Source organism: Lissotriton vulgaris, chromosome 4_1, assembly GCF_964263255.1.
Source record: "Lissotriton vulgaris chromosome 4_1, aLisVul1.2, whole genome shotgun sequence".
Classification (NCBI taxonomy): domain Eukaryota; kingdom Metazoa; phylum Chordata; class Amphibia; order Caudata; family Salamandridae; genus Lissotriton; species Lissotriton vulgaris.
This window is the reverse complement of record NC_141691.1, coordinates 1,675,803,482-1,675,829,892: the sequence shown is the minus strand read 5'-3', so window position 1 is coordinate 1,675,829,892 and position 26,411 is coordinate 1,675,803,482.

The window sequence follows — 26,411 nt, the reverse complement described above, 5'->3', positions numbered from 1 at the left end:
TAGGAAGGGTGTAAAAATAGGGCATAGTGGGATGCTTGGCCTGCAGAAATTGTGCCTCTAACGTGGTTATCCAACCCTCTGCTAAGGCCTCTTCCACTAAGACTTTGATTTCGTTCATCAGTCTAGGAGTGGGGTCTGTGGTCAAGAGTCGATAAGCATTGTTGTTATTCAACTGTCGGAGACATTCAGTCCTGTATGACTCCACGTCTTGGACAACGATGGAGCCCCCTTTGTCAGCGGGCTTCACGATTATGGTTCCATCTTGAGTCAGTGTTTTTAGAGCCTGTCTCTCAGCTGCTGTCAGGTTATTGTAGCCCGACCTGGAGGAGTACTGTATTTGTTCTATGTCATTCTTGACTGCCAGTTCAAAAGTGAGTATTTGAGGTGGTATAGCATGTGTTGGTGGTAGAAAAGTGGATTTATTCCTCAAGCCAGTATTGGTATCTGTTTCATGTTCTGATTCCTCAATACTCTTGATTTTGAAGAAGTAGTGTAGGTAGCCTTAATTTGCGAAAGAACTGGGCTAGTTTAATTTGGAGTACAAATGGATCACCCTCATCTGTCGTCACAAACCCTAGTCCTTTATTCAGGACAACTTCCTCAATGTTTGATAGTGTTCTTTGACTTAAATTGACTACCAAACTTTCCTCAGGTGTGTTTGCTATTCTTGGGCACTCCTTCTCGTGTGGCTCCGGGTTCCTGCGTGCGGGCCTGCAGTATCCTCCCATTGGACCTGAGGTTGTCCTTGTGCCGGACTTCTTTTGCCCCGTGACCGTCTGGGGCCGCGCGCTAAAAAAGGCTGGTTATTAAAATTTGAAATACCGGGAAATGGAGCCATTGGTGGTTGAAAATTGCCTGGATAACCCCAAGGTCCTGGTGGCCACCAAGGTTGACTTGGCATGTTGTATTGACCCCTGTAGGTTTGGTATCTACCTCCTCTGCCTCGATTGGGTCCGGCATTCAGTGACTGATTGTTGGTATCAGAGTCACTACCTGTATCTGAGCTGGATCCTGAATAATTGGATCCATATCTTCTCCCTTGTTTGTTGAAGTCTGGGGCTTTGTAGTTATCACTGGTATAGGGATAGACAGTTTCTAATTTGAATTTGGCTAGATCTTTCTTGAATTTCTCTAGCTTAGTCTGCAGTATAGAGTCAGCAAATTCTTTATTGGTTTTATCTGATTCGTCTTTGTGTTTCTTAAAATTAGTGGTGACGGTTGCCTTGATCTGTCCCTCCAGGACTTGTATTTCGACCAAGATTGCGTCTGCTACCCGTTTGGCTGTACTGATAATGAGAATTAGCCAGTCACGGGTGCAGCGCCAGGCAATCATCGACCAATCTTTGAGGAATTGTTTGTCGTTGAGAAAGATTCGTGGAGCATTGGTAACTATAAGCCCAGGGGGTGCACAAGTTGCTCTCATGTATTCTGCCATGATAATCCCATGAGTCTGCGTTCGGGAGTGTGATTTTTTCAATGCTAGAACTTTAGTCCAGTCATCGGTCGTGTTGACTGCTGGTGTAGGAAGTGATTCTAGAATCATGGCAGAGCGATGTGTCCAATTTTCTGTTCCGTAAAGAACAAAAGTGGGTATTTAAACTGGGCATAGATAGACAAGGACTGAATGATGACATACCTTGGTTCAGTCTATCTTGAACATATTAGAAGGGTGTCCTTCATTTGAGTTGGACTGTTTGTGCAAAGCATTTACGTGGTGACTGCACTCTACATGAACTACCGACGTAAGATACATCACGTCATTCGGTAGTTCTCCACACTTTCCCGCGAAAACGCCCCACAGCGGTTTGGCGTCATCTGAACTACACACACTGAGCGGGCGTAGTCATTATGTAGTTCCCTACATGTGAGCGAATAACATCGTTACTCCTAGCTGAGGTCGAACCAATAAACTACACAAGCTTCATGCACCACATCACTTTGTAGTTCCAAGCACGATAGCTCCGCGAGACTACGAGCTAGAGTATTGCCCTGCACCACACTAACATCGAGTGCACACTGAGACATAACTTGACTTCCTTAGCCATGAATATAATCCCTGACATCAGTGGTTGATGAGTGACAATGTGAATGACAATGATATTCATCCTAGCTTTTAGGTATAACTCCTCCTCCGGAGGTTCTGATTGGCTGTGGGTTTGCAGACCAGACCATTGAAGTATGAGTGACGATGGTAGCCCGTTGCCTCCCCCTGACTCAGTCACAGTTCGAGACAACGACGGACAGGTAGGATTGTAGCTCTTAAGTCTATCCACAATGTCTAGAGCAAGGCTGCTTTCCAGCTTGCTTCTTGTTGTCCAATTTCAGACTAGTCATAACAACATGGCTACATTTGTAGCATATAGCTAACGATATAATGGATGGGAGGTTTGAAGTAGGAACTAGTTGGTATATGTCAGTTACCTCTACGTTCAGAAGACCTTGTGACCTCGTAGATGGTGTATTGTCAGAGCAGATCAACACTTGATCCCTCTGTTCACTGTAATCACGAAGTCGGTTTCTGTCCTTGTAGAGCGGGGTCTCACATATCCTGAGCCAGGTCCAGGAAGAGGTGAGGTCCACTCCCCGGACACACTGGGTGAGTAATGAAGTTGTAAATATTCTAGAAATGGTATATCTCCCTGTACAGACCAGGGTAGCTGAATGTGATTCACTTGTACGTTTGTCCCCTACAGACAATACTAAGACACCAGGTGCCGAAGAGGAGTCCATACAGATGAAGGAACATTATATCCTTTACTGTTATATTTCACTTGTGTGTTTTTTCATATAGTTTTTCACACTTTTTTCATCACTCACAAGCAGTAGCATTATTAGAGAACAGAGACCCTGACGAAAGCCTGGGGAACCTCCCTCTGAGGCTGAAACATGTTGGTCTCTCCGCAGCTATTTGTGTGTACTGCGATGATTATGCCAAACTGTTCTTGTTTTTAAACAGGAAGGGGCTAACGTTCATTAAAATAGGTTTTTGTTAAGTTCCCTATCCCTTTTTAATCACCACATATATTATTTTTGCACTGCACATTCCCATCATGTCAACATCATGTGGTATAACCGAGTGATTGTGGGTCGCTACCCCGAACCGGCTATCAGGGTATGCTAGTGGTCTCAATGATCAAGAGACACAATACCCGATAAGGATTACCAGATGAGAATATTGATCCATACAAGACTTTGATGGGAATCCTCAACTAGGGGTGACTCACGGTTACCGGTGTCTCACATTCTGGCGATATGGTTTGTTAATTTTACCTATAATTTTTGTTCTATGCACACTAGTTGGCATAGGTACAGTATTAGAGAATCACTATTGGATTCTGATTCAGACCCCTAAGTTTGTTGTTTACAAGTTTAGTTCTAGCGGGGGATAATACTTAGGCTGGGTCTTTAAACATTAACACAACAATGCCCCTGCGCTATACAAGTATATAAAACATTGCAGAAAAGACATATATAGCAAAAGAACTTCAGTTAGTATATATCCACACTTTAGGAGTCGCTTTTTGAGAATCAAATACTCCAGGTTCAGGTACAAAAGTTCCGAAAAAGAAAGAGAAATGTTCTGTCCTTGGTGTTAAATCATTGGTTTATTGTTCCTTTGTTAATGCCAACACGTGTTTCATCGCAGGGAACATACTGCGAATCTTCAGGGCTTAGCGAGGAAAGTATGGCAACTAATATCAGATTAATGAGGCAAGTCCGTATCTGGACTGAATTCGTGTAAGTTGGTTCGGGGTCTGTAGCACGCTGCCTGCGTGATTAGGGGATCTTATTTAGTTTGGTGTGAGTCAAGACCCGGGAGGAGTTGTTGTAAGTCTACGAGGTGTCTCGGTATGAGACCAGAAATCCTTTGACAGGCGGGTACACCTTGTCAGTGTTGAACTCCCTCTTGAGGTTCCCGGTGCCGTTTTACGATGACGGTCATCCTCCCGGGTCTTGACTCACACCAAACTAAATAAGATCCCCTAATCACGCAGGCAGCGTGCTACAGACCCCGAACCAACTTACACGAATTCAGTCCAGATACGGACTTGCCTCATTAATCTGATATTAGTTGCCATACTTTCCTCGCTAAGCCCTGAAGATTCGCAGTATGTTCCCTGCGATGAAACACGTGTTGGCATTAACAAAGGAACAATAAACCAATGATTTAACACCAAGGACAGAACATTTCTCTTTCTTTTTCGGAACTTTTGTACCTGAACCTGGAGTATTTGATTCTCAAAAAGCGACTCCTAAAGTGTGGATATATACTAACTGAAGTTCTTTTGCTATAAATGTCTTTTCTGCAATGTTTTATATACTTGTATAGCGCAGGGGCATTGTTGTGTTAATGTTACTTGTGTGGATCCTCTTGATCCAACTTTGGGCGGTTTTGTGAGATTACCGCCCGCCCTTTTGCCTATACCCACCACCTTACGGTGCTCTCTACCGTGCGGACACACTGGTGTGCGCCCAATTTCCCTGGTTGATTTGGAAAATCTCCTTGTTGCTTACATGGGTCTTTAAACATCCCTCTAGCCCTACTATAGCGTTTGGTTTTTCAACAATTTGTTTAAAACAGGGATAGGATCCTGAGGCTGCCCAGAGTTCTTCGAGCCCCAGACGATCTATAGATGATGTCAGATAAGACCTTGCTGCACACTCCCGCTTTAGATGTATTTCTTTCCATAAATATGAGTTCAGTGCCGGTGTGTAGTGCAGTTCACCATGTCCCATATCTGAGACAGACTCGTCCAGATACATGAATGGCAAAGTACATAAAATTGCACACAAAATCATTACAAAAATCACAAAAGCATGCACCGCCCCTACGCACCCGGGCAACTGCACCCTAGCCCCTCCCGCTATCCAGCGGTGCATGCCCTCCCCTGCACACCCAGGCCTCACTACTCAACTTCCGCCACCGGCGGGTAGAAAAGAGGGCCCACCATGTGCCGCTGGAAGTCACAAGCCCAGGGCCCGTGGACATGGCACCCTCCACATCATGCAGCCCCACTCCGCAGGCCACAAGCTCTCACATTTGGAACTGGGTCTTGATTTCGCCATTGCAGAGGACATAACAGTGCACCTGGCATCATCGCAGGCTGCACACCCACTCAGCCTTATAGGTGTCACTAACTCTTTGATCCAGGAGGCGAAGCCACGTGGTGGTAGGCCCGCACTGCCCACTGGCTCAGGCCTACACTGCGGTCCAGCAGGGCACACAAAACCTGAACCGTCTGGACCGCCAGGATGGGGCAGCATCGCAGGCTGCACACCCGCTCAGCACTTAAGGTGCCCCTACCTCTGTGCTCCGAAAGTCACGTCCCGTGGTGGTGTACCTGTGCCAGCCGCAGTGTATCCGGTGCCACCAAGTCTGTGCCCCGCTAGTCTTGGACCCTCTATGATTGGGTATCGTGGTGCAGATGCCATCATGACACCTCCGGGCCTGCGGAATGTGATGTCGCAGGACCCTGGCCCCCCTTGCCTGCATGCATACCACAGGATACATCCCGAGAGAGGTTGGAAATGGTGTTGTGCACGTGCGCCGGCCCTTTTTATTGGCAGGGTCACAAGTTCTGTGACGCGTGTGCTGGATGGATGTGGTGTGGGTGTAAACCTGCCGTGAGGGAGTGGCTGTGGCATGCTGACAACTAGACCCGTGAGCAGCAGATCACTACAGGGAAGTCCTGGCACATGGAGCGTTGTTTTCCCCCCCTGGAGCATAAGCATAGTGGGCTGGCCTGGCGTATGCCAGTCCAGCATAAGGGTTTGAACAATGACCCCAGGGCTCTGGGCGTGGTTCCGTACGGAACTGGAGAAGGAAGTAACAAATGTGTGTGTCGCTGTTATTGCGTCGGCGCCACCCGGAATGGGTCACCCTCTGACCCAAGTCCAATGACATGAGCCACATGGACGTAGAGGGAATTCACTGACCCTACATTCATCAATACTACCACACATGAAAGACCATAGACAAGACACATCTGTGTGATTCGGAATGTTTAATGCACATTCAGTGGAGTGTTGCATACGGAGCAGTACATGGCCATGCAAACCCTACTTTACAAGTACTTCAGGGAATGACAAGTCCAAAGGAAGAGGAAGAGTTCAGTCCGCAGTCTGTTTGCTGTGTCATTGGGGATCAAACAGAATCTGGCAGTCCATTGCGAGGTCCAAGGTGAGTGTTGCAGAGTGTATCGGGGTACAGTGGAAGGTGATGATGCAGAGGGCAGAACCAAGCTGAAACCGGCCAGATGGTGAAGATGAATGCTACTGCGTCCTTCTTACCACAATGGCGCTTTCATCCACCTCTTCGTCCTCTGCTCTTCCATGTGCCTTATGTGTGGGTGGTGCTGGCCTTTCTTCAGCATTGTGTGGCAGTGACACCTCAGGGGCCGGAGGTGGAATGTCTGCCGCACTGTGTGGCACTGACACTTCAGGGGGCGCAGATGTGGATATAGTGGTAGCAGCAGCATGAATCAGCGCCAGGCCTTGTGGCAGCAATGCCATGAGGATGATTTTGAGGTCATTGAGGAACCGAGCTACCACTCGCTGGTGTGCAGTCGTGGCAGCCGCTCTTTCTGCATGGGCCCACTCCATGGTCTCCATGAGCCTCCGCATGTTTCCCACCTCCCGGGCGAGCTCGCTTGAGCCACTCTGACTGGTTAGTTGTTCTTGTCTCTGAGTCAGGACTCTAGCGATGTCAGCCATGGTTCTTTGGAGAGCATGGAGCGGACTGTTGGTGTCTGTTAGGGACTGTGAGTGATCCCTGATGGGACTTAGACACCCACGTATGGCATCTAGTTGGGCTGCCATGCGGTCGAACTCTACACGGCGCTGGAAGGCCATGTGTTCTTTGTGGGGGTCCTGGGAGGCAACCATGGTGGTGGTGGGGGCTGCCTGCTGTGTGGTCTGTGCAGTGGGTGGGGTATCCTTGTTGCAGCTGGGCTGCCCTGCTCCTGAAGGTGGGCTGCAGAGGCTGTCAATGAACTCTTGGAGGGCGTCGGAGTCAAAGCTGTGGTGGTCCTCTTCGTCATCAGAGAAGAGAGGGTCGGGCTGCTCTGCAGGAGGTGTTGATTGTCCCTCTGCAATGTGAAGGGGAGATGCAGTTTAACAATGTGTTCACATGTGTGTTGTCGCATTGTACATGTTTACATACAGACTGCATGACTATGTCCCTCGTGGCTGTTTGGGAGGAGCTACCTATTTGATGGGGACAGTGAACATTTCGACAACAGACGTGTATGTGTTTGTACTTGTACATTGTCATCTCACATTTCCCTGCAATGCCACTTGAGATTGTCCAGTGTCTACATCCAGTCGGCACCAGTTGTGTCCTGTGTTCTGTTGTGGACGTGTACCATAACACCATAACATAACATAACATAAATTAAGTAGAGTGGCATCCTGAGGTATATTGAATTGGCAAAATCTGTGAGAGTACCAAGGAAATCACTACCTTTATCAAGACTGCGTGGGTGAGCAGATGGCTGATATTTCTGATTTTGCGTAGCTGGAAAAGGCAGGTTGAGACCACTGCCCCTATTTGAAATTTTAATGAGAGATCATCATTTATGATAGCTCCTAGGCTTTTGACCACGGGGAAGGGGCGAGTGCGGATCCCAGTTCTATCGGCCAGTAGTGTGGGCCCCAGAAGATCTGGCTGTTCCCGGTCAGAACTAGCTCGGTCTTGCCTGGATTAAGTTTTAAATGATTAAGGTCCATCCACTGCTGAATATGAAGCATGGTGGCCTGGAACTCCTGGATTGAGTTAGGGGAATTATCAATGGTAAAGATTAACTGAAGGTCGTCAGCATAGTTGAATGTGGTTACTCCTGTGTGCTTCAGGGACTGGATCAGGAGCAGAAGGTATAGATTGAACAGATGGGGGGATAGTGACGATCCCTGCGGGACCCTGCACTTGGCCTCGATTTTAGGGGCAGTGAATGGCGCCAAACATACTGCTTGTGTATGGCTCTCGAGAAATGATATGATCCAGTCGAGGGCCGAGCCTTGGATGCCGGCCCGTCTGACACGGTCTATCAGGATTTTATGATCAACCGTGACAAAAGCTGCCGACAGATCAAGGAGCACCAGGGCCTGAGGGGTGCCCTTATCAGCGTTAGAACGTAAGGCGTCCAATACTGTGAGAATCACTGTCTCCGTAGAATGGGCGGGACGGAAGCCTGCTTGATGTGGGTCTAAATATTCAGAGTGTTCTATGAAGTTGGATAGGCACTTAGCTACATGCGCCTCCAGAACCTCGGCCAAGTGGGGGAGCAAGGAGATGGGTTGATAGTTAGATAAATTCAAGAGGTCGACTCCTGGTTTCTTTAGGAGGGGGACCACTATGGCATCCTTAAATGCACTAGGGACCTGGCCCTGCAAGAGGGACTCGTTCAAAAGAGGCAATATGGTGTGCGGCAGGGCAGAGAGGGTGTATTTTAGAATGTGAGGTGGACAGCAATCCCTGGGAGTGCCTAATTTAACTCTGGCCATCAAGTCCAGGAGGGACTGAGTGCTGATATCAGGAAAGTGATCTAAGGTGGACGGATTCGTTGTTGTAGTGCCGGGGGACCACATGGTGCTGGGTGTGGGGATGCTAGCTTTAATGTTTGAGATATTGTCCATAAAGTAGTTGTTCAGAGAGTTACATAATTCTTGGGTGGGTGTCTGTTTAGATTTTATTTTCTCTGCATTGCAAAGATCATTGACTATGGAAAAGACTTCCTTCGACCTATTGTGGGAGTTCAGGATTCTATCGGAGAAGTGGGCAGCTTTGGCAGCGGTAACAACATTCTTATATTCTTTCTGCGCTTTCTGGTATAGGAGTTTCTCTTCAAGGGAGTAACTTAACCTCCATCTCCTTTCTTTTTGGCGGAGAGCTAACTTTTGGTTTTTTAGCTTCTTAAAGAACCATTTCTGAGCGTTTGCTCGGCGAGCGCAGTTTCGTTTTGTGAGCGGGCATGAGTATTGCTGGCCGCTAATAGCCAGGCTGAAATGTTTTCTTCCATGATATTGATATTGAGGTTGGGAGCAGTGGCTGAGCTAGACAAGGAGTCGAGGAATTCCTGTTTGTTAAGGGCACACCATTTCCTTATCATGCCTCCCTCAACCATGGAGGTCTTATAATTGAAGGGGATCATTGCTGTGAATTTTAATAAATCTTGATCTGACCCTATGCATGGCAGGATCGTGGGCAGGGATACTGTTAGATTTGTAGTCCAGATTTGGTCCAGTATGTGCCCTTTGACATGTGTGGCCGAGGAGATGTGCTGAGTAAAATTATGATTGGTTAGTAGGTCGGACAGTTCAGCGGTGTGATGCCCACCAAGTGCGTTGTTCCACCAATGATTCAGGTCAACAATTAGCAGTATATTCGCATAATTCATGGTGAGGTTCGCTATTTGTTCCCTCATTGATAGCAGGAATAGGGACATTTGCTGTGGGGGGCCTGTAAACAAGGACGTAGATGAGAGGTCCTGAACCGGAGTCTAGTTTGATGACCATATTCTCTACAGCAGGTAGGCTCAAGGGGGTAATCATAGTGAAGTTATGGTCTTTATGTATAATCGTGGCTACTCCACTGCCAGTTTTTCCTGGAGGTCGGTTCACATGTAGGATATAGTAGTCCTGCGGTAGTGCAGCTAGCATATCAGGGGTGGAATCATTGTTTAGCCAGGTTTCCGTGACTAGGAAGATGTCTGGTTTTTCTGCCATAAATAGCAGGAAAATATCCATATGGTGCTTTACTAGAGAGCAGGTGTTAAGATAAAATATGCGTAGCACTTTATTTTTTATTTGGACAGGGCCAGCTGCCCAGGTGTTGTGGGGAATGGGGGCGGTAGATCCGCAAGGGAACTCCGAACCTGAGAGATGCCAAAAAGGCTGAGACGCTTGCAGATAATTGGACCACCTCCGTTATCAGGATCCTGTTTTCCTGCGGACTAAAATGCTTCTTCCTACTGTTCTTTGTGTTGGCCTTCCTTGACCCCGAGGTCCCAGACAGGTCCTCCAGGGGGCTTGTGGGGTTCTGGTTCTCCTCCGTACTTGCTCCGGCAACATCCATTATGCTTCACTGTTGGTTGACATTTGTTTGTCAGTTTTTTTACTACTGTTATGGTGAATTTTCTTGCCTGACGTGTGTGAATTGCAGGACTGTAGCTGGTTTTTGCTGATTTTAGTATCGTGATTTGTCTCATCGCAGCTTTTTTTGTGTTTGCATTTTGCATTTTTGCGGCATGGAGTGGATTTTAACGTGGTCAAGTTGACGTGTTATCAGGAGACTAACGCATGGTACCGCCATGTTGAGAATGCTTGGTTAACATGGCATAATTTTCCTGCGATACACTGCGATGTTGGAAGTTGCGTTAAGTTACTTTTGCAATGGTTATCACACGTTCTTGAGAATATGCCCCTTTAAGTGGGGTACAGAGTACAATTTCAGGAGGTGGTCAAAACGGTTCAAACTTCTGAGTCTCAAGAGAAATCAAAGATGTGGCTGTAGAGTAAGCAATTAATGGCTGGCAGCATTGTCTATTAGATTGGAGTCTGTGCTTTCACTCAGAGTTGGACAACTGCTTAAGTGTCAAGCAGAGCCTCGCGCTTATTTGTGCTGTTTTCTCCAGGAAGCGTGCTAAGTGGTGGGCCTTCTTCTTAACAAACTCTGCTGCTATGACCACAAGCTCATGGTTATATTTTAGGATTTCTCTGGCAGCTGACTGCCAGGATGGTGATCTCTTTGTCATTAACAGGAGGTGATGGTGCAAAGTTAGGTAAGATGCCAATGGATCCTCCTTACTTCTCTGTATGGAGTGTTCTGTCAACCAAACGGCCTGCCTCCCAATGCAGAGTTGGGATCATAATACAGCTGCAGGAATTTCCTAAAGTGTCACATTTCTTCAACTTGAGCCCCAGATAAACCCTCTATGTATTCACAGTACTGTAATGGGCCAGTGCGGCTTGGAAATGCAAATTCTTATCATGTGTAGGGATGGACACTCCCTTGCTGGAGAGAGCTTTCAAACCATCTGTTTGTAATTAACAGATGGTTCCTGCTCGCTCCCGCAAGGTAAACCGGCGCAGGCCCCCTCCTCTCTCCCCTCCCCCTGCTGCCTCCTCTTCTCCTGTAAACTTGTTTTACTTTCTTACACGCTTTCTTTACGCTCTTGTTTATATTATTATTACCATGAGGCTTACATAGCCTTGAGAGTAAGGTACGTGAGTCCTTTCCCCCAGCTGCCCCCGACACACCTTCCTCTCCTCCCCTCCCCTTCCCCACCTCTACCTTGACGCCCTCCATCACTTTTCCCTGGTGGCCTCTTATCAGAAGGGAAAGCAAGGGAGCGTGGAAGCAAAATGAAGCAACATGAAAGAGACGTTTCTCAGATCTACTCAGCCGCTTCAGGTATCTTGCGCCGCCATCTTGTTTCTCTGCGCTGTGACTTCCAGGAGGTACTGCGATGAATTGTAATTCCACACGATTGTTGAGTTTTGTAAAGTGCTGAAAGCTCAGTTTCAATGAAATCCAATGGGATTGCATGAAGAAAACACGTAAAATGTTTCATTTATGTTTTGCATGCTTCGTAATTATACATTAAAATCAGTAGATGCCAATGAGGTTAGCACATGGGAGGGCCCCGTTTAGATCAACTTACCTCTGTGATAGTGATGCGAGTAGTTATTTTGTCCCTAAGGTGCTTGCCTACCTCTAAAGCTTGTAATAATGTATTACATGGATACATATCCATGTAATACATTATTACAAGCTTTAGAGGTAGGCAAGAATCTGACGTGTGTAGTTATTTCGTCCCTAAGATGCTTGCCTACCTCTAAAGCTTGTAATAATGTATCACATGGATACATATCTATGTGAGACTAAGTAATTAAGAATAATATACTCAAATATTAACACATTTATTTAAAGAACACAAAAAGACATTAGCTGTGCATAATGAGCCAGCTCCCAGTTTAGCAGGCTGCACGGTGTACTGTGTCTCTTCTCTATGACTAGCAGTAGCAGGAGCTCCTTTCAGCACGCTACAACTTTCAAAGAATACGAAGACGTTCATTCAAGTCTGGGAACTGGTAAAAGTGCACACGCATCCTTCCCAAATCAAAGAAGCAAAGTATTATAGCCTTGCCTGTTATGTTATACCGGAAATCACTATAGTCTATTCTTAGTGTCCATTCCAAAATCATGTACATTAAAAAATACTATGATGACTGTACGGACCATACAGCATTCATTGAGTGTTCAGGCTCGGATCCTTTGGCATGCTTGGTGCTGACATGTTTAGACACTTTTTCCCGTCCATTTGTCCTTTTTCTCTGAGAAAAAGGTGGAAGTTATCCCAAGAAGGGCGAGGGCCTGAGTTAGATATGGGCGATAATAGGGCTGCCACCATAAATAGACAGTTGTCTCTTCTGGCCATCCTTTGTATCTCCCTCCTCATCTAGATGTCATGGTTGGCAGGTTTCTTCAAGGTGAAACTGCCACCGCTCTGCCACTGGGAAATCCCTTACCATTATCATCCGCCTATGGACATAGACATCCCAAGCCCCACTCTATTTAGAATGGGCTTGGTGATGTCATGTCCACCATCTTTTTTCCTTATCCATATCCAGAATGTACAACGCCCAGAACATGCAATATTGAAGAAAAAAACACATGCATGCATTCATGGACATTGCTTTGTTTGCTTTCCAAAGGGAAACTCCCCTTTTTTGGTCTTTCTTCAGAGAACAACAAGCATTGGCATAGCCAATAGGTCTTGCCTTTGGGACCTTATAAGTGTTTAGACATGCAATAGTTGATGTTGTTGCACCAAGGATATTGTGCTGCACACCTAAATACTTATAAGGTCCCAAAAGCGAGACCTATTGGCTATGCCAAAGCTTGTTCCAATTCCCACCGTTTTTATGCAGGAAGACCTGTAAACAGTAAATCAAGCATCTATAACTGAGCTACATTTAATATGATTGTGGCATGTACCCTGCATCGTTGTACCCACTTGATGATATAATCGTTGTTTTCAAAGTCTGTACTTGTAATATGCTTGCTACTACAGACCGGGATAAACAATAAGCAAATAATCATGGGCCATGTCTTAAAAAACAATCTAGCGTGAACTGCTTAGCCATGTCCTTTAAAAACAAGCCATTTTAGACATGGTTTAACCTTGTGGTTTCACCTTGTGAGTGAGGTGAAGCTTGATTCTTATGGTGGAGAAAATTACGGGTCCAGCATTTCAGCGTACCTGTCCCTCTAAGGGTATTACACTGAAAAAAACATTGCACTGTTGCTCAGTATAATCACAAGTGGCTACATTTCAGTTCAAGCAACCTTAGTAAGTCATCTAGCTAGCATGGGCATGCTCATGAATGGGTCCCTTAGCTAGCAGTGACATAAGAATCAAGCTGCACCTCACTGAATAGGGCAACAAGGCTGAAACACCCCTGAGTTGCTTGTTTTGCCATGCATGGGCCAGCTTGAACTAGTACATGCCATTAAGGACAGGACGTACCTCTCCTCTCCTCCCCGAGCATGAACATTTCAGATAGATAGATAGATAGATAGATAGATAGATAGATAGATAGATAGATAGATAGATAGATAGATAGATAGATAGATACATAGATCGATAGATTGATAGATGATAGATCGATAGATAGATAGATAGATAGAGAGATAGATAGATAGATAGATAGATAGATAGATAGAACGATAGATGATAGATTGATAGATAGATAGATAGATAGATAGATAGATAGATAGATAGATAGATAGATAGATACATAGCTAGATAGATAGATAGTAGATAGATAGATAGATAGATAGATAGATAGATAGATAGACAGACAGACAGACAGACAGACAGACAGATAGATAGATAGATAGATAGATAGATAGATAGATAGATAGATAGATAGATAGATAGATAGATAGATAGATAGATAGATAGATAGATAGATAGATACATAGATAGATAGATACATAGATAGATGTTTGACAGAAAAGGCACAGTGTCAGGGTTTCTTCTTGGTCTAGGCTTCTTCCTAGCTTTGAGTAGCAATGGCTGTTCTGGTACCGGTCCATAGACCTCTCTCATCTGATTCTGCAGAGCTTTAGTGTAAAGTCAAGTAGAATCCTTTTTTTCTGGTCCATAGGTTTATTCTGGCCTGTGGGTGCTGCTAAGAAAGTTTGACTCAATAAAAAAGTTGCACCATCTTGAAATTTCATGTGTCTACACTGCACAGTAGAAGTGAATGTGAATTGGGAAGTCACTGAACAGACATCTGAGGCGTGGTTGCGATTTTATTTGGCAGATCATGGCTTCCCTGTCTGGCTAGCCAATTTAGTTAAAAGGTGAACCTATTGTTCAGGTCCAGGCCTCTGAGATGTATACATTACAGCCAAGAAATTAGAGAGGGGTGAAACTGCACAGAGAGCACTGGAGGCCTCTAGGACAGTGTTGTAGATATGGACTTTACTCTAATGCATAACGCCACTAACCAGTGCTACTCGAAAGAGCGCACTCCTTAAGCGCTCAGTCTGCAGGCATAGCACAAGAATACAGCGACAGGGCAGGCCCTCATGAAAATGGCCTCATTCGAGGGAGACTATTTACTTTTTACCTTTAGGGTAAGTACACACCGCTCCCATGTTTCCAGGAAAAAAGGCGTAGCACAAGAATACAGCGACAGGGCAGGTCCTCATGAAAATGGCCTCATTCAAGGGAGACTATTTACTTTTTACCTTTAGGGTAAGTACACACCGCTCCCGTGTTTCCAGGAAAAAAGGAAAGGTGCTAGCCATCAATGTCCTCATAACACTCTTCTCCAATGAGTGGCACATTTTTTTAGAATATAACCAAAACAACATGAGACCAAATGGAATGTCCTGCTGTCTCTGATAAGCCTGGGCAGATCCAGATATACAATTCTTAGGTAGGTTGTAAATGATCAAACACATGATAATTTACCACCTACACAGAGACACGTAAATGTAGGGCACTATAGCCTGTTTGGGATGTCTATGTAAGGAGACACCTGTGATTTTGTTTCTACCCCTTTCACAGATTACCTGCAAATCAATAACAATAAAATATATATCTATTTCCAGTCGCCTCATAAACCCACATGCAGAAGGATACTGATATACACCTTGGAGTCCAGGTGAACATTTTTCATTTTATTCACATTCTTGTGTTTGTCACACATTGCAGTAGCAATACCATTTCACAAGGTCCTGAGGAAGACAAAGACAAAGGGGTCCATTGATATGCTGAAACATGTCGACCTAAGAACACTAACTTTGGCAGATATTTGTTAGAACTGCCTCATTTTGCTCTGTTTTTAATCGTGGGCATTTGAGTGAAAATAATAAAACATAATGTCTCTCTAATCTACCCAATTTTAAATTACTTTTTGTCTACACCTTTTTTTCGTGCACTGCAATTTCCTTTCCCATCACTCTTCTCTATCAGCCAACATCTAGAAGTTCATCTGTTGTGACATTATTGGATGTAGGACACTGTCATCAGGTCCACAGTATCATCATTCATGTCACACAGTGGTAATACCATAAGGAGTCCCAGATGATGACTAGAGCGGTATCGAGTGGTGACTGATGGGTTTTCCTTAACTTCAAGGATGTTGTTGATTTTTCTTAGGATTATCATGTCACAGAGGTAGTCTTGATAGAGCGCGCAGGTCACCCGGGTCACAAGTTTACCAATTTTCCACGCACTGGGCCCTGGCGTGCATACGAGGACTGAGTTTGCGTGAACCGGGTGATCGCCTACACGCTACTATGAGTAATTCGGGGGGTGACTCTTCACCACTTACTATTCATGTACCTGACTTACCACAGGCACATTACTCCTGACAGATCAGGAGCTAGCAGTGGATAGGTGACAAGATTCCTAAAGGGAGTAAAACTTTTCATATACCAAGTACGTTTATCCACACTTTATACGGTAATGACCACAGACACCTGATGAGTTTTCTAAAGATTTATCAAGAGATTTCAGAAAGAATATGCCAAGATAATAAGCCAAATACAAAGTAACACATCAATCAGTAGAACCAAAGCCACAATATAACTATGGATTAGGGCGAGGACCATTAAAGTAAGTGTGAACACTATGGGGTAAGACTACTAAAAACAGAACTCTTCACAGCAAGTTATACTAGGGCATGGGACATGAACAGGATCTAAAACGTGTATTGAACTAGACTACTTAGGCTATTCTTACTAAGTTCACTGCAACCATGCTAAAAGGGAGGGGAAAAAATGGAACACACTAATATAATACGACAATTTTATAATACCTACAGGTGGGGAGAGAAATGGAACAATTCTAAACAAACAATTGCATATAATGTGCATTCAAAGGTGATAGAGCAATATCACAGGCAAGAGTGCTTTATTAAGAGGAGGAGAGAGAGAGTTAGGGAGATGTAAACCCACAGATTTATAATTACCTAGATAGGAATGAGGACTAACCCTGGCCACGGGTCAGTTCGGGAGGACGGGGACAAGGACCCTCAAGAATGGAATACCAGAATGCGAGCAGGTACAGCTCACGGATAGTCAGGACAGGATACCCCTCAGGTTTGGGTCAGGACTGGGCTCACCAAGGTACGACCAACACCCACAGCTTCGGATGCAACGCCTGCGTTACCCCTCTCTGCAAGTAATCCGCCAGTAACCCCGATTGGGTTTTCGAATTTCCCAGCAAAGTGCTTCGCCAGCACTTAGGACTATTTCCACCCCTAGGAGTTTGTGAAAAGTATGGACAGAGTGCTGCGCAGCACTCTTAGATTAATCACCTATAGAGTTCGTAGGGTCAGTGACAGGTCTGCTACTCGGACAAGTCGGACAATTTCTCTATGCTACGCTAGGCCAGTTATACGGTTTGGGGACCCCTGGACCACCCACTAATGTTGCAAGTGACAATTTCCCACATGGTGATTGGTCAGGAGAGGTGATTTGGTCATTGTCACCTCCTAGAATTCAGTGTTCACATCATTACTGTAAAATTTTGCATACCCGCCCCTTGGGTTCACGTTCCCAGGCATAGGAATACAGAAGACAATGAGAGAGAGCATGTTACAGATACACTGTTGCACAGTCAAGGTAAAACGCCGTGTCTTCGAGGTGGTTTCTCAGGCGCATCAAGCTTCAGGTGCCAGCTGGCTGGTTTCAGCTTCTGCGCAGTAGGGTTTCCCCATGTCACGAGACAGGGTTCAGTAGAGCTTCATCATGGCGTAGCTCAAGTTTTTCCCAGCCCCCAGAGACGCGGTACATGAAAAGTAAGCGAGAACAAATTAGAATCATACATAAAAATGATCACACTGTATACCGTGATAGATTTTAACACACCCCTTATTTTATAACATCTATAGTATTAAAGTTTAGTGCGAAAAGACAGATAGGCTGAAGCAGCAGTGGCAAGCAGAGAGCGTGGTGAGAGACAAGCGGCCATATTTGCAACAGTGCGCATGAACAATAAAGTCCCTCCAAAATGCGAGTGCGTCACATCACATGAGTATGACCGACGCATGCGCAGACTGGTTTTCTGCAAAGCAGCCATTTCCTTAGTGCAAGCATTGTGAGGATGAAAAGACACACAGGCAAGCCTCTCGGGGACACCCGCGTGTTGGGGAAAATGCTAAATAAATGACGGACAGTTGGATTAATATGATTATACGTTAGGCGAGGTTCATGAGTGAGAGCAAGTCGCTTTACGTGCGAATCCTTGCTCCATCAGTCTCTCTTTCTATTGTTAGACCCGTGGACATTTTTGTTGGTTATAAGTTAAGTAATTGGGGGCCGTGTCCGCCCCAGGTCTTAAAACATTCCCTAGGACCTCTCTCTATCGTATTGGTTCTTCTTTACATTTTGTTAGTATTCAAAGTCCAGAAAAGGCTAGCGCTTCTGCTGGCAGACAATATTAACACACCTGGATCTCCAAAGTATATTTTGAATAGAAATGTGCAAACTTGTAAAAAGATTATTTTGCGAATTTCTCGCAATTCTGATGAATGCTATGTTTAGTACCCATATTTCTCAAAGTTTCCTGCCTTTGAATTTCCAAGGGAAAGACAATAAAATCAAAACAATATCAATAAAACCCAGAAGTCATGAAAATAATAACAAGTCGTATAACAAGCCACATCAAGGCCCTTCCAGGCCACTGCTAGAAACAAAAAGAGTGCATAGACAACACACAAAACTAATATATCAATCTAAAATAATTGAATTCCTCATTTTAACGGCACTATTTAAAAAACAGGCAACATAGTTGCAGGTTCTGATATCCATCAACTTCTATAGATGCACAAGGGTGGGCCTAACTAGTGTAATGTTAAGCTCAACCAAGACTGGCTTTGAAAATCTTTTATGCAAATAGATTTAAAAACGGGCATTCAAAGAAAGTGCATTGTGTCTCGAACAGCACATTGACAGGGAGTATCAACTTCCTCCTTTGCCAACCATTGGGGACAAGAAGCAACCGATTTATTTAATTGAACCTGAAACGGGGTATTAAAAAAAACGGTGTCTGACCACCCGTAGTTTAAGTAAGGTTGCTAGGAGAGGGTTGTTTAAATCAAAACATGTGATCTCACAGAAGACATTGACAGAGCTCCAGATAGATTCCCAATCATCAGATTTTGTAAACAAAAAAACTTTCTTAACCCAGGGATTATCACCCTTGACAATGAAGTCTCGGGGGTGGAACAAATCAGGATGTCATAATTTGAAAAAGCAATCCTTGACATAATTAAGCAACATGATTTATTGTGCATAATCAAGCTGAAGACATTCTTTGATTATTACTCTGTTAAGCACAAGTTCTGTCTTGAGCCAGACAGGCGGCCATAAAGTCAGTGGGAGGATTTGAATTAAATCAGAAACCTAGCAAGCAATGTTTTGATGAACATTAAAAGTAGACAGATTACATGGTAATGAAAGCAGATGCTTAAGGAACCTTTTCTCTATCGTTTGAAGTTGTAGCAAGTTCGAATACCCCATGATCTCAGCACCGTATATTGCTATGGTTAGGCGTTTAGCTTGCTGAATTTTCAGCATTGCTGTGACACAACTATGCCCGCATTTAGTTGCAAAATAAAAAAAACGACCCAGTGCTCCTAGAAAAGGCATGAATTCTGGTGCTGATCAAAGACCAGCAAACAGAAGAATCAAAGAGGATCCCAAGATAGGGAAATGGTTTTACATTACTGAGCTTGTTGCCTTTAACATAATGACCTCTGCTCTTTTTAATTTTAGGTTCAATTACCATAATACTAGTCTTGGCAAAATAGATGTTAAGGTCATTATCCAGACAATCAACAAAACTAATTAGGAGTCGCGGTAAACCTAAAGCAATTCTGGAAATCAGAACTTGGTGTTAGGCGTAGAGTAAATCAGGTATACGGCAGCCATCCACCATAGGTAAATCATGGCCCTCTACACAAAAAACCTTATTCAAGCTGTTGATGTGTAGTTTGAATAAAAAAAGAGTTAGTATACAACTTTGTCTGGCACCCGTGTTCAAGGCAAAGTTTGACATACACTCCCCTGTAGGCCCATAATAGACTGCGGCTGTAAGGTCAAAGTGTAAGTGATGTAAAAAAACAATAATAGTTTCCAAAGCTTAGCCTTATTGACCCTATCAAATCCTGCAGTTAAGTACATGAAACCCAGGTGGAGTGACCACACCTTAGTGTTGGTATATTTAGTTAAAAGCAAATAGAGGTTCAAACCTTGGTCCACCATCCCATTCCGGAGCTGAAAACCGTATTGTGCATCAGACCAAGGGCCCGATGTAGGTGGCCAATACCGGTCGGAAACGGCCGAATTCGGCCGTTTCCGACCGGTATTTGGCCTACTGAGATGTAGGGGACCTTTTTTTGTCCGATTCGGTATTTTACCGATTCGGTAAAATTACCGATTCGCAAAAATACTGAATCGGTAATTTTACTGATTTTTTAAATTTGGGATGTAGGTGGGACTACTTTCAGTCCCACAGGCCCTTCAGATTCGGTATTTTAACACCCAATCCAATTGGGTGTTAAAATACCGAATCCAGGTGTGCATGCACATGTGTGCATGCACACCCATGCCATTTGACAGACAGACATGCCCTTAGGGCATGTCTGTGTGCCACATGGCTAACATGCCTTTTTTTGGGGTGCTGGAGGGTGTCAAAGTGACACCCCCTGCACCCTTGCACAAATCGGTAATTACCGAATCGGTAATTACCGATTCGGTATTGCCCATTTATTCCTATGGGCTTCAAGGCCCATAGGAAGCAATGGGGGATACCGAATCGGTATTTACAGAATCGGTAAATACCGAATCTGAAATACCTACATCTCCCCCCCTCTAATTTACCACTTCATAAATACCGATTCGGTATGATTCGGTATTTATGAAGTGGTAAATGTAGATTTACCTACATCGGGCCCTAAATCTGGTGTATGTTGGCCCACATTTTTTATTTACTCAAAACAATTCTACTCATTACCGTGACCGTAGAATCAATCAAGGAGGTGAGGCGATAGCAATGTGGTTCATCTTTATTGCCCTTTTTGAAGACGGGAACAATTACAGAGGTAGACAAAAAAGGCAGAATTTGTTGTCTAATAGCTGTATTAATAAAGAGTTAAAAGACGTGCTCATACGTCGACATTATATTTCAATATGTCGAGCAGTAGTTCATCAGGACCAGTGATGTTTTGGGGGGAACCTCAGTGAAAACATCCCTGACCTCTTCCTAACGAAATTCTAATGGAGGTGTCAAGGACGAGGACAACAATATGGCGAATTGTGAGTGGAAAACTCCATTAGGGTCAGGGGCTTCATAATTAGCAACACAGTGCTTGAGCCAAGAGTCCAGATTGATAAACAGTGAGATGGAACTGTTAAATGCAAGAATGCCTCGTAGATTAATCATGTGGAAAACAAGTTATACGGTTATTCATCAAGTTACAGGTTCAAATATAAGTTACAGGATAATGGTAAGATCACAACATACCCCACCAGGAGCAGCCTCCTTGCTGCTCAGCTCATCCGCTCCAACTGACATCTCTTCAAGAACAAATACACTCAACATTCCGATTACATCATCATTGGCTGAGCAGTAAGGCAGGGAACAAGAATAGAGAGGATGCATTAACCAAACAAATAGGTTATAACACATCTTCCCCCTTATAATGACTAAAGAAAATAACATGTATGAAAGATCATAAAACATACATATGACATGTCCAATAAATTCATTGCAAATTACATAACCATCCAAACTAGGAGAAATAAGAACAGCTCATGGTAGGACTAGTGATTTCAAACCCCCTACTGCACTTACACAACTTATGGCATGAGAGCTCCATCCCCCTCCCTTTGAGAAATTAATAGTTGGGTACTCGCCACCCACAAACTCACAGTATCAGGGAAACACACCTCCCTATAAGGGAATACACTTCCCTTTGAAACTGAACAAAATGTAATAGGGGAACTACTGACTATAGGGGAATACACCTCCCTTAGAAAATGAACAAAATGTAAAGAACAACACGTAATAGGGGAAAACACCTCCCTATAGGGGAATTCACCTCCCTTTGAAACTGATCAAAATGTAATAGGGAACAAAATGTAATAGAGGAACACACGCTCCAAAGATGGCGTCAGCAAAAGACACACAATAGGTACAGTTTTGACAGAAGCAGGTTCGATGGAGGAAAAAAAAACGGAATGAAACAGTACCTTGGTTTCAAAACGAGAAAATGTACCACATCTCATGAAGGAAACTGGATCTGCTGAAAACTTGCCCAACAAAGACACAAACTGGAGAGGAAAGAAAACTACGACGTTCCTGGTTGAACTTTATTGAACTTGACCAAATAAAAAGAAACGTGGTTGGCAATGCTGGAAACTGCATGAGAGTATGTAGAACACAAGTTCCAATCTTAAAATGGCGGCACACTGCAGATGCAGAGCCGGGTGGCTCAAGGCACATCTGTGACCAACTAGTCTACACACAAGTCTAATATTACTTGTGTTCAAAGAATGGACTTATGGGTTACAACAATTAATCTTCTTTTTGGATTGCTTTTACGTCAACCGTTTCTTTATAAGGTTTCTACTTCTGTTAGATTTGTCCGATTTCTGCTTCACTTTGTGTCAGTTTCATTTATTTTTAAAAACATGAGAATATTTTTCTTCGTGTCTAAGGCGATTTCTCACGTCTTTAAATTTGCGCAAGGTATCAAGTGGGTTGATTGCTTGATTATCCGCCTGAAAAAATGAATTTCTTTAGGCCCCTGTGTTTAATCCACGAACAGGTCTTCTCTTTTTCCTGGGGACTTTGTTACCGGGTTTCTGCATACAATTTTTGCAGGAAAATCTTCAATCCCAGTGCCTAGTCAGTTTCACGCAGGGCCGTCGACACGTCCTCTCTCCCGTAGGTTTGAATGAAACTGACACAAAGTGAAGCAGAAATCGGACAAATCTAACAGAAGTAGAAACCTTATAAAGAAACGGTTAACGTAAAAGCAATCCAAAAAGAAGATTAATTGTTGTAACCCATAAGTCTGTCCTGAAGAAGGTGCTCAAAGATCTTAACGCACCGAAACGCGTTGACAAGGTGATGTGTTTTATCTAGAACCCCGATCAATATTGTGACCTCATGCCCCTATACGGCTATAATCAATGCATATCCCTATAAATGGCATAATAATCAGAACCATATTTCAGTAACTCTCCTCTGCAGTCCATGAAAGTCCATGACACAGCAGAAGCCACTTCCTTAGATTCCTAGATAGCACACCGAGTTCTTTCGACATACCAAAACCCCAGCAACCTGGGAAAGCCCCGCTTGCTTTGTTTTGATTAGTAATAGAACTCCTGCGAGCACTGTAAGAACGATCAGTTCTTAGTGACATCTTTATTGACGTCTTATGTCCAAAAACATACGTCAAACTCGGCACCTTTCAGGTATAAATATACCAACGTTACCTTAAGCAAACACACGGTGGTGGTGTATACTGGAGCAGAACAGCTGTCCCCTTGCAGAGAGCCCAGCGGATGCGAGAAGCCCACGGACGCTGCCACTCCTCTTTGATGCGCTGAGAAAGACGCTGTCTTTTCTCCTGCCGAGAAAATCCAGCTGAGGCGTTTCCAGCCTACCCTTGCGGGTGATTGGGATATCGGGTCCTGAGAGGGAGATACCAGACCTCCTACATTCTATTCCAGAGGTACGGTGCTGACTAAACCCTTAGAGAGAATTCTTGAATCAAACTCTTGGCAAAACCAACTTAACTTAAACTGCTACTTACTTACTCCCTCCCATGTATTAGGCTTAGGTCAGGTACACCGGGGTAGGCGTAGTTAGAAGCACCTGTTGAGGTCGTTAGCCAATGTATATCTGAATGTACATATTTTACTCATTTTAACTATCTTATGGCTAAGAAACCATATCAATGCTTTTACAGTATTATTTCGTAATACTGCTTTTACTGTACGCACTTTTTATAATAACAAGTCTTGCAATTGTGGCAATTCATTTCTCTTGCATGAGAAAGAAGACTGCTCAATAAATAATATCTTTTATTGAAAACGCCTGTCTCTCTATTCTCTGCGCACTGGTGAAATTAAATCTGCACAACTGACTGAGTGAAATAGCTGTCTATTGTTTCACACGACTCTAGAGATTGACTCTTATTCTGAGGAGCAAAGTTGTCATGTTTATGCGTTTGTCGGAAGCTGAATCCCTTTTTGTCTGAGCCAGGGAAGATGATCACTTCCTACTCAGTCAAAAAAGTTACCAGTGACCTCTGAGCGAGCTGGCGCAAACCTAAATTAAGTCTAACATAGTCAGTAGAGACCTAGAAGACCGCAGTCCTACGTCTACACTGCTGTTTATGTTATTCCAATGCGCAGGGCCTATAGGGAAAATAGGAACTACACTACATGGCGCCCAACGTTTGGTAAGGCGATAAAACTAACGCAAGACATTAGAGTAACTCAGTCGTGCTTTTTCACACAGACCTTTCCTCCCGTAAATACTCCAATAGACGTCTGGAGTGGGTGAAAGGTTAAAATCCGCCGGAACTTAGCAGGAAGAGATTCCTATGTAGAGTTTCTGGTTTATTCAACGTTGAAGGATACAGTGTTCCAAAATATTGTGCACCTAATCTTTGGTTTCCTTGAAACTTGATCTGCAACAGAAAAACCTTTCTGCATGTAAAATGACGGAAAGTGATGAGGAAAGGGAAGCAGCTAGATTAGCAGCCCGACTAATGGAGGATGACACGAGTCTCCTACAGAATGACCAGAAAGCTATCCTCATTCCGGTCAACATAAGAAAAACTATAACTATAAAACTTATAGAAAACAGACTGACAGCACGAGGTGGTACAGTCATTTTCGTGATAGAGGCACACGAATATCGGCAGACAGAGGTATTCTATTCATGGATAAACTTTCCAGCGACAAAGGCTACAACACACAAATTCCACTATTACAAAATAGAGGAACCACCGGAAGAATATACTCCTTTTGAGGAGATTGAAATCCCATTAAAATACCAAGAGCACCTGCTCTGGTTTAAAGGCGCCCTAAAACACAATGATCACATTACCAGGCTCGGTCCACTAGGTAGACCAGGAGCAACGTGGCCGGTTCTAGCCAGCTTCACACCACATCCAGACATTGATAAAATGTCATGAGAAGAACTTTTAGCACAGCTAAAATTATTAATTAAAATACATAGACAGTTAGTCCAATATGTAATGCGGACTGCAACAATCCAACCAGCTGTTAATATTCCACAGCTGACCCCTCATCAGGGGAACACAAATAAAATTACACCACAGAACATACAATCATGTCTTGGAAAAACTCCCACAAAACGGGAACAAATTCCTTTCTGGTTAGCACGGAAAATTACTCAAATAGAGGCAGTATTCCCGAATACTACCCCTATTGAGAAACACAGAATTCTGACTATCTGCCTTCCAATGGGGGTTGCACCACATGTGGAGGACTGTGACACTTGGGGTACAGTCTTTGCTTCCATTTACACAAAAACACATGGTGTTCCGTCCATGGCGGTAATACCGGATGTGCTAAAACAAATTCAGAATGAATACGGTCCTGAACCTGCTTTAACTCTTGGTATGAAATTACTGAAAGACTTCAAGCAGGTCTGGGCTATATTACTAGCCAACATAAAGGGAGAGGGACTCGTTCAAAAGAGGCAATATGGTGTGCGGCAGGGCAGAGAGGGTGTATTTTAGAATGTGAGGTGGACAGCAATCCCTGGGAGTGCCTAATTTAACTCTGGCCATCAAGTCCAGGAGGGACTGAGTGCTGATAACAGGAAAGTGATCTAAGGTGGACGGATTCGTTGTTGTAGTGCCGGGGGACCACATGGTGCTGGGTGTGGGGATGCTAGCTTTAATGTTTGAGATATTGTCCATAAAGTAGTTGTTCAGAGAGTTACATCATTCTTGGGTGGGTGTCTGTTTAGATTTTATTTTCTCTGCATTGCAAAGATCATTGACTATGGAAAAGATTTCCTTCGACCTATTGTGGGAGTTCAGGATTCTATCGGAGAAGTGGGCAGCTTTGGCAGCGGTAACAACATTCTTATATTCTTTCTGCGCTTTCTGGTATAGGAGTTTCTCTTCAAGGGAGTAACTTAACCTCCATCTCCTTTCTTTTTGGCGGAGAGCTAACTTTTGGTTTTTTAGCTTCTTAAAGAACCATTTCTGAGCGTTTGCTCGGCGAGCGCGGTTTCGTTTTGTGAGCGGGCATGAGTATTAATGGCCGCTAATAGCCAGGCTGAAATGTTTTTTTCCATGATATTGATATCGAGGTTGGGAGCAGTGGCTGAGCTAGACAAGGAGTCAAGGAATTCCTGTTTGTTAAGGGCACACCATTTCTTATCATGCCTCCCTCGACCATGGAGGTCTTTTAATTGAAGGGGATCATTGCTGTGAATTTTAATAAATCTTGATCTGACCCTATGCATGGCAGGATCGTGGGCAGGGATACTGTTAGATTACTAGTCCGGATTTGGTCCAGTATGTGCCCTTTGACATGTGTGGCCGAGGAGATGTGCTGAGTAAAATTATGATTGGTTAGTAGGTCGGACAGTTCAGCGGTGTGATGCCCACCAAGTGCGTTGTTCCACCAATGATTCAGGTCAACAATTAGCAGTATATTTGCATAATTCATGGTGAGGTTCGCTATTTGTTCCCTCATTGTTAGACCTGTCTGGCTTTTTGGCGAAGTCCCTCCTAATTGTTATTTATTTTGTCCCCTTTTTGCCCCTCATACCCTTATTAATTTTTGTGTCTACTGACTTTTTGTAGGTGTTGGCCAGGGGGATAGG